This window comes from Callorhinchus milii, unplaced genomic scaffold (assembly GCF_018977255.1).
Source record: "Callorhinchus milii isolate IMCB2004 unplaced genomic scaffold, IMCB_Cmil_1.0 Scaffold32, whole genome shotgun sequence".
Lineage (NCBI taxonomy): Eukaryota > Metazoa > Chordata > Chondrichthyes > Chimaeriformes > Callorhinchidae > Callorhinchus > Callorhinchus milii.
The window spans coordinates 477,845-487,726 of NW_024704773.1; positions in this window are offsets into that span (position 1 = coordinate 477,845).

Sequence of the window (9,882 nt, forward strand, 5' to 3'; positions counted from 1 at the left end):
GCAACATCACTCTAGTGTCCTAAAACCTAGACTCTATTGTTCTACTCGTACTCCATATAGTTATACAACATCTAAGATCAAAGCACATTAAAGGCACTAAAATGTTTTTGTTTGAATTTAACCAGTTTGAGCTGGATTGGGGGTTGGGTGGGGGGAAGAGAGTGAGGATAACTTTTTTTTCACGAAAAGGAATCAAAACACTAATGTTTTAAAGTAGTTTTTTCCCTTGAAATAATATCAAACATTGACTTGAAATGGGCTGTAAAGATTAGAACCTTGGGATTTAAAAAAAGATTAAAGAGTATTTTTACTGAAACCCAGCAGCGCTGTGCAGGAAATTAAATCATTCAGCAAGTAAATCGAGTGGGGTTGATTCCAGTTGGTGCTGCTCATGTGGGAGTGTGATAGGATCAGAGTTCCCCAGCGTGCTGCGAATTGCATGATGTAAATTCCACATAAACAAGCCGAGTTTGTAGCTGAAAAAAGAAGCTCCAAGCGTTCAAAATGCTTTTCAAAGCAGTTTTCCCTCACGATCCAATTCCAACCATTTTGTTTTACCCTTTATGATAAACAGTAGGTTGGACCGTGCTTACAGTCACCTCCTGCACCCAACTTGGCATGAGGCTCTGACGCTGTTAAGTGCTCTGAGACGCTGCCCTGTGTGAAGGGAGCTATATAAATGCAGGTTGTTGTTGTTTAGAATGTTGTACATTGCAACTGTTAAATCTAATCTGTTTCACCGGTAGAAGAAGCGCATTTTAGTTTCTAGAATTTATAGTGAATCCTGTGAAGTGCTTTGCATTGTCAAATATCAAACTCAAGAATTATTATACAACAACATGTAATCTATATTAAAATGATGTTTTGAAGTTTAGTTGAACCCTTCGTGGGTTTAATAGCTTAGTTACACTGCCTTCAGGTGCTCAGATTTGGGAACTGCAGACTATAAAGGTTTGTTATATCCAGTGTGGTCTATATGTCACTAATCAGATTAATAGTTTACAAAATATTCTCCATGATGTAGTGTATATATTGATGAGAAATGAGTATTGCAACCTGACTTGGCATTTATATTTACCCTGTATCATGTTGTGGAGACTTATTAAAAAAAAACGTATTTCATTTCTTTTGTTCATTTGTGTGTGTGTGTGTGGGGGGGGGGGGAGGAGGCGGGGGGTGTTGAGTGCGCTGGGAGGGGAATGGCTGACGAGCGTGCCGGGAGTGGAGTGGGGGCGTGTGCATGGTGGGGGACTGGGGGTGTGTGCGCGAGGCGGGGGTGGGCCTGAGTGGCGGGGATGGTTTGGAGTGGCGTGCGTGCGTGAGGGGCGGGTGTGCAAAATGGCTGGGCGGGGGTGAGTGTGCGCAGTGGGAGGGCTGCAGCGGGGGAACTCATGCGGGTCGGGGGTGCGGGCGTCCGCGGCGGGGTGCGGTGGTGAGCGTGTGCGGTGGGGAGGCGCGCTTGCGGGGGGATCCCCATTGGGGTGATGTGTATGGGTGTGTTTGGGATGGTGTGTGTGTGTGTGGGGGGGGGGGTTTGGGGTGGTTTGCGTGGGGGGGGGTTTGGGGTGGTTTGCGTGTGTGGGGAGGGTTGGGTTGTGTTGGGGGTGCAGTTGGGGGGGGTGTGTGTGGGGGGGGCAGTTGGGGTGGTGTGTGTGGGGAGGCATTTGGGGTGGTGTGTGTGTGGGGGCGGGGGAGTCGGGGTGGTGTGTGTGGAGGCGGGGGAGTCGGGGTGGTGTGTGTGGGGGAGGAAGTTGGGGTGGTGTGTGTATGGGGGGTGTTGGGGTGGTGTGTGTTTGGGGGGTTGGGATTGAGGTGGTGTGTGTATGGGGGGTGTTGGGGTGGTGTGTGTTTGGGGGGTTGGGATTGAGGTGGTGTGTGTGTGATTTGTTTTGGTCAGTGGAGTGTCTGATCGCCACACTTAAGTGTAGCCAAACCAAGTGTGTCCTACCTACACATGGAAATTCTTGAGATATCTATTGGAATGGAATGCACACTCTCTCCCTGAAGGGACACATCCTGCTTACTGAATTCCACAGAGTATTTGGCGCAGGTTGGAGAATGTCCAGGCTTAGGTCCCAGAATGGGGTACTGCTGGAGTCTCACTGGAGTGGAGTGACACATCTGCCCTTTCAAGTTTTGTCAATGAGCGAGGCTGGCTGTGCTGTCATCAGCATTGCCGTGGAGTACTGCGAACCTGCCTGGCTCAGGAACTGGATTACTGAGGCTGCCATAGAGGGTTGACTTGATTCTGCCATTCCGTTGCCAAATCTGCAAGTTTGGCTCCAAGGAGCTCCAGTTTACCTCACTGCTTGTTCCTGGTCTTCGAAAATAGGCCCGAGGAAGCCCATCCGCTGCATCTGCTGGAGCTTAGATCTATCCAAGAAGAACTGTTTGCACAAAGCTCTTGTATGCCACAACCTTACTTTCCTTCAAGAGACACAATCATGACCAGAGAGTCCTTTGCCCCTTCAGTACAGTGTCCAGGCAAACGCTGGGATCCACCCCCACCACAACTCCCAGATACTGCTAAAAATCAACACTTGAGACTGTTGCCCCCGTATCTTCTGATCAATACCATCGATGTCTTCACTTGGCTGTGCGGAACCATGATTCTGCACTTGGGGGCACCAACCACCATGTCCCACAGGTTGGTCTAGTGTTCAAGTTGGCTGAATCAGCGCATAAGGTCCCAGGTGAATCCACCAGCAACAAAATATGATTCATAAACAGAAGTGCTGCAATCCTGTCAGGAGGCCTGGAACAGCTACACCAAGACCTTCCCCTCGATGTCATCTAATACGTTGTTTATGAAGACATCAAATAGGATGGGTGACAATGGGCAGCCTTACCTCACCTCGCCTTTTAAAAGGATGGGCTCAGGGAATTCACTTCAACCCTTATACAGAATCTTGGAGCTGTACACATACAGCGACTAACCAAAACACCATCTCAAGAGCCACTGCAATCAGTCAGATCCCTCTGCAGTTCTCAATCTCAGTAGGTTTGGCCTTGCTTGTGGATTGACACCACAAGTGCACTGTGGAATATTGCGTGTCACCCAGAGAGACTTGTTGACCAGCACTAGGAAGGCAGTTCCAAGAAGAGTTGGAGGTTCTTGGTTTGAATCCGTAAGATCCTCACTGTTGTCCATTTCCCACCTACCAGCAGCTTTTAGGAGCTCGGCATTACTGTTGTTTCTACCTGCTACCTTACCATTAGCAAGGCACCACAGTACAGAGTCCCTCCTTCCAACAGATTGGGTCATTAAAACCTTGACTCTACTCAATTCCTCCCACCAGCAATTCCATTCTCCAAGCAGATGGATTGCCACTACAGCCTCTTAGTTCAGGCCCCAAAATGGCATAATGCTCCCTTCAGACCCGATGGGGCCATTGTAGAACACTGGACTTGTCCAACTGTGGCACCAGTCCAGAGGAGCCCCTCTGGCCATGGTCAACAGCAGACTTCAGCCAGCGGAAGCTCTGAGGAAGCTTCCAAAAGCGAGAGTGTGCTTATGTGTGGGTTTGTGTACATGTGCCAGGGTGTGTGTGCATGCACACATGTGGGTGTGCAAAGGGTTGTGTGCAAGATGTGTGTGGGTTTTTGTGTACGCATGGCAAGGGTTTGTGAATGTGTGTGCAAGGCCTTGAGGTCTCTCTGAGAGTGTGACGGTTTATGCGTGTGTACAAGGGAGCATGAGAAGGAAGCGGTGCCAGCATGCATTTGAAAGAGAGAGAGAAAGTGCGCGAGTGTGAGCGCAAGGGGGGTTGAGTGTGTGCCACCACATGCGAATGAGAGAGGGAGAGCTGGTGCACGTGTGAGCAAGCTCATGTGTGCGTGCATGTGAGAGACGGAGAGAGTGCGTGTGAGTTTGTCAGAGAGTGAGAGAGAAGTACTTGTTTGCACAAGTGAGAGAGGTATACGTACGTGAGAAAGAGGCAGTGTGTGCGCGTGCACGCATGGAGAGAGGGAGTTTTTTCAAAGGTGTGTGCACGTGCATGGGAGGGAGACTAGAGTGTGAGGAAGGTGTGTGAGTGCATTTGAGTGTGAGGGCCCCTGAGAGCGAGTATGCATGTGACCTGAGGCACAGTCTGTGTCACTTTATCTTTCTGTGTGTGTCTTTGTCTGTGTGTGTCTGTGTCTGAGCCTGTGTGTTTGTCTGTTTCCTTCTGTCTGTTTGTGTCTGCGTGTCTGTCTGTTTGTCTCTGCATGTCTGTCTGTTTGTGTCTCTGTGTCTGTCTGTTTGTGTCTCTGTGTCTGTCTGTTTGTGTGCCTTTGTGTCTGTCAGTCTGTGTGCCGTTCTCAGGATGTGTGTGTCTGTCTCTGTCTGTGTGTCTGTCTCTGTCGGTCGCTGTGCCTCTCTGTGCCTCTGCCTCTCTGTCTCTGTCTCTCCGTCTCTGTGCCTCAGTCTTTCTCCCTGCCACTGTGCCTGTCTCTCCGCCCACACCCCCCCCCCACCCCACTCTGTCTGTCCCTTTCCCCCACTCTCAGTCTGTCTCTCTGCCCCCCTCTGTCTGCCTCCACCTCTCTCCCTTCTCCCCCTTTCCCCTCTATTCTGTCCCCCCCCCCCCCCCCGTGAATCCCTCTGGCTCTCTTTTTCCCCCGCTCCCCCCTCTGGCTCTCTTTTCCCCCGCCCCCCTCTGGCTCTCTTTTCCCCCCGCTCCCCCCTCTCTTTTCTCCCCCCTCCCGCCTCTCTTTTGTCCCCCCTCCCGCCTCTCTTTTGTCCCCCCTCCCGCCTCTCTTTTGTCCCCCCTTCCGCCTCTCTTTTCTCCCCTCTCCCGCCTCTCTTTTCTCCCCCCTCTGCCTCTCTTTTCTCCCCCCCCCCCTCTACCTCTCTTTTCTCCCCCCCCCTAACTCTTTCCTCCCCCCCTCTGCTTCTCTTTTCTCCCCCCCCTCTGTCTCTCTTTTCTCCCTCCCTCTGCTTCTCTTTTCTCCCCCCGCTCCCCCCTCTGTCTGTCCGTCTCTGTCTATTTGACGCAGTCGATCACACCATCCTCCACTGCCCGGTTCAAGTCCTAATTAGCCAAACGCCATTACTTGGTCTCTGGAAAAGATTTTTTCCTCCCGCACTCTGCCCAGTTACCTGCGGCAAACCCCAAGGCTCCATCCTTGGTTCCTTCTTTTCCTTATTTACGTCCTCCCTCTCGGAGTTGTAATCTGTAGACACAGGGTACACTTCCACATGTTTGTGGATGACACACAAATCTCCTCCTCTAGCTGAGACTCTGGGTCGCTGAGCACATGCAGCAGGTCAGGCAGCATCTATGGAGAGAGGAAAGTGAGTTCATGTTTCAGGTCGATGACCTTTCTTCAGGAGTTATTTCAGGTCTCCACCATCTGATCCAGCATTTTATTCCAGCAGTTGAATGTTGACAAGACGAAAGGCATACTCCTTGGCTCCCGGCAATGTCTTCTCTCCTGTGGCTCTGATCTCCTGAATCTCCCTGGCCTATCCCAAAGACTTAAAGAAAAAAACCTATGCATAACCCAAGTGTCAGGTTCGATTTCCAGCTGTCCTTCCTACCCCACATTGGATCCTCCATCTCTGTCACATTTCCCATCTCTAACTGTACCTCACACCCAACACAGCTGAAACCCTCATCCACACATTCGTCACCATCGCCTTGACTATTCCAATGCCCTCATCGCTGGTCTCCCCAGCTTCCAATATCCATAAAATTGAACCAATTTAATTAGCTCCATACTCCATAGTCCCATCAGACAAGTCCTAGTCAGGCTCCAAATCACAGAACGGATCGACTTTAAGTTCCTCACATTGGTCTACAAATCCCTTCATGCCCTGGCACCTCCCTAACTTTCTGACCCTCACTCCACCATCTGCCACCTCCTCTTGGTTGGCTCTGGCCTCCTGCTCGTCCCTCTTCCCCATGCTCCACCATCAGTGCCCATGCTTTCAGCCACTGTGCCCAGAAACTTTGGAACTCTCCTTCAATCATTTCAGCTTGCCCCCTCCTTCCCCATTTACAGACCATACCAGAAGACCTTCCTCTTTGGCTGCGCTGACAGTCAAAGGGCATCAGGTTCTGACACTCCTCCATAGTGTTAAGCACTCTGAGACACTACCTTGCAAAAAGGATACTGTATAAATACAAGTTGTTGTTATGTGTCTTGTATTTGTCGGTCTAAGTCTCTCTGTGTTTGCGTGTTTGTGTCTCTCTGGGTGTCTGCTTCTCTGTCTTTGCCTTTGTGTGTGGGTGTATGTCTCTTATCTGTCTCTCAATTTGTATCTGTCTCTGTTGTGTCCATGTACCTGTGTTGTACGTCTGTGTGTAGTGGTGGGGTAGGGGGAGTGGTAAGGGGAGGGTGGTGTCTGTCTGTTTGTGTGTTTGTATGAGTCTCAGTGTTTGTGCGGAGTAGGAGGGGGTAGAATTGTGGAACACGATAATTGTTTTCTGTGATGCCAACCTCGTGTCCTGAAGTAGAGCAGTGCAAGATGTGCAGATCCCATCTACGTGGAAGGGATAATTCTTGTGTGACAGTTCAAATTGAAAAGGGGTGACCAAATCTTAACGCTCTGTGAAGGCTATTAAAATTACACACAGCACTTGTTGTTTTAATGTGTCCCTCTGTGTTTTATGAATGTTAGTTTTCTTTTTAGTTGAAGACGGAACTGTTGGATAACTTTGTGATAAATATAATAATAATCCTTGCACTTGATATAGTATTTGTGGAGTCCTGTAGCTCAGTGGTTAGAGCACTTGCTTTGCAAGTGAGAGACCTGAGTTCAATTCCAGGCAGGGCGAAACCTTGGGCAAGTTTCCTTACTCCACACGCCTAATAATAATCCCTCCAAAAAAACAAAACAATAATAATAAATTGGTCATTTTCAATCGATGACTGTATGTGGGACACTGCTGTGCGCAATTGGCTGACGCGTTCGCCCACAAATATACAGTCAATTCACTTTACAGTATATTCTGTGAAGTGCTTTGGGATGTCTAGAAGACATGAAAAGCGCTATATCAAATGCAAGGATTATTATTATTATAGCACTTACACGTCTTCTAGACGTCTCAAAGCGCTTCACAGAATATACTGTAAAGTGAATTGAGTGTATATTTGTGGACAAAACACGGCAGACAATTGCGCACAACAGTGTCCCACAAATAGTTGTGGATTGACTGACCAAATTATTATTATTATTGTTTTTGTTGAGGGATTATTATCCCCGGAAAAGCAAACTGCCAATTGACAAACAACTGGGTTCCTATTTACTGCTAGGTGTAAACAAAGCCGTGCGGAGTAAGGAAACTTGCCCGTTAGAACCCAGATCTCTCGCTTGCGAGGCGAGTACTCTAACCACTGAGCTACAGGACTCCATAAATACTATGAAACACACTCTGCACCACAGAGACATTTATTTTTCTCTCTTCGCTATGTATTGTATAGTATAGAATTGATTTTTTTTAAAAAAACCTAAGTTTTATTTTTTCTTTTGTGTACTTTTTTGTTCTGTGTGTGTGGAGGGGTGGGTGGGGTGGGTGTGGAGGTGGGAGGAGGTGGGTATTATGGACCCAGTTAAAGTGAGAAAAGAAAAACAGAGCCCATTAGTTCACCTTCTCTTTTTTCCGGCTCATTTTGCTGGTGTGAAATTCCATGGTTGCCAGACAAGTGTTTATTTCCCTGTACTCTGAGAAAGTGAAATTTGGACTGCTCTTTGGCATAAATTACACCGTACAGTAATTCCATCCTCATCCACACCGCCAGCAGGGGTCGGTGGCTAGCAGTCAGACGCAGGAACTCCAGATCCTTCCCTAAACCTGGGGTGACCGATGGCAGTTGTAGTAAACCTAATTCTGCTGTGGTTCAGAGTTACAATCTCAGGACCGAGCAGAGATCAAACCCATAACCTTTCTAGTCTATAGGATCAAGAGTAAGTCCAGATGTAGATGAGTCTGAAGGGTGAATTGATCAAAGTAATTATGAAAGAGCTCAGAAAAATAAGTAGTGAGTGGCTTCCCTCCCCCCAACCCTCATTACTTACCAGAGGACATAACCTTAAAATTAAGGCAAAGCAGGTTAGGACTGAGATGAGGAAAATATTCTCAAAGAGAGAAATATGAATCTGGAATGCCCCAGAAAGTCACAGATGAGAAATCATTTGAGGGATTTAAGAAAAAATGTATAGCTAATTATAGGGAGTAAATATAAAGGAGAACCCTGTGATAACACCCTTGCTCCCTCGCTTCCGGACTACTGTGGACCTGTGCTAACATTTGGCTTCTGGCAAGGCCTCATCAGTATTTATGTGCTTTTTAAAAAGAAGCTAACTTTAGGGGTCATCAGGTTGCTGAAGCACTCACTTCCTGTGTGTTGTGCGCTACATGTAGGAACTTCCACTTATGTCACCTATAACATCACGGAATAATGAGGTTCCCGTGCATTAATGCTTATGGTGGCAAGGTGGAATTTGGGGAGGTTATTGTATATGGAGCATGGAATGATCTGTGTTGGATAGGTCTCAATGGGCTGAATAATCTTCTGTTCTTAATTTCCTAAATTGGTATATAGCTCAGCTACTCACTGGATGACTTGCTCAGTCATTGGAGAACCATTCCCTAGCCATTGAATAGCTGTTAAATTTGTGTCTGGAACTTTATGTCTGTATGTTCTATAAGTGTCTGCTCCTAAAGCTAGTAGTTTATCCTTGCCCCCCTGTTCTCTGTCGCATAGTCTCACCATTGCCCTACTACTTTTGCGAAATCTGCTACAAGTACTTTTGTTTCTTGTAAAAAAAAGTTTAAACTTACTGTTTAGAAGAGCTAAACAGTATTGTACTATCCAGATATTCCATCATTCGAGTTTCAAAATCAGTAATGAGGAAATAGTTTACCTCGTACTTGACAGCGTATAAGACTGATGTTAAAATACAATAATTCCTTGCTGCTGTTTTCAAAAAAAAAGAGTGAAATTTGTGACGTTTCATAATTTATTCAGTGTATTAATTACAATGAGAAATGCTTTATGAAATCCTGCAAATTTCATCCCAAACATCAGGGTGCAAAAATATTGGAGAGGAAGGACTGGGTTGGGAATTTGAATGGTCACTTCCAAAAGGCATTGTCTAATAATGGATCAGGTTATTGAATGTTGTCAGATGTTGAAGTTATCACATGTTGTTGAAGGCAGTTGACTAAAATATACATTGAGTAAAGGTGCTGCAGGTAGCTTGGGAGATGTTGTTGTAATCATTGTGTGCTATGTGTCCATTTGTGGAAATGTGGCCTTTTGAGAGTGAGTGAAGATTTGGTGAGTGTTGTAAACTTCAGGTTGTGCTGTATAGAAATAATAATCCAAGGGAACATAGATATTTGTGTCTTGCCATAATTTATATATATATATATATATCTGAAGTTCATTCATTTGACAGCCTGCCTGTCTGACATCGAGTCCTGGACGAGAGACAACTCCACATCCCCCGCCCCAACCGCCCTACCATCGGTGGCCGGGCCTTCAGCCTCTCAGCCCCTCGGCTCTGGAACTCTATCCCCCAGTGCCTTCGCCGCTTCCTCCCTTTCCTCCTTCAAGGCCGGGCTCAAGACCTTTCTCTTTGACCGTGCCTTCAGCTCCCCTCTCGACTCTCTACCCCCTCCTCGCCTCCTCCCTTCCCTCCCCTCACCATTTCTCCCCTGCTCGGGTCCTGACCCAACTGTCCAGCGCCTTGGGACGTCCTCACGACGTGAAAGGCGCTCTATAAATGAAATCTTGTTGTTGTTGACTGTTTGATTTCCAGTAATGGGTTTAAAATTTGGTTGTCATATTTTAGAAAGGTGATTCACAAATCTGCATAGTCCTATGTTGAATCTTTCCCCACTTTTCACAACACAAGGGGAGATAAATGGGTTGGGAGAGCAAGGTTGA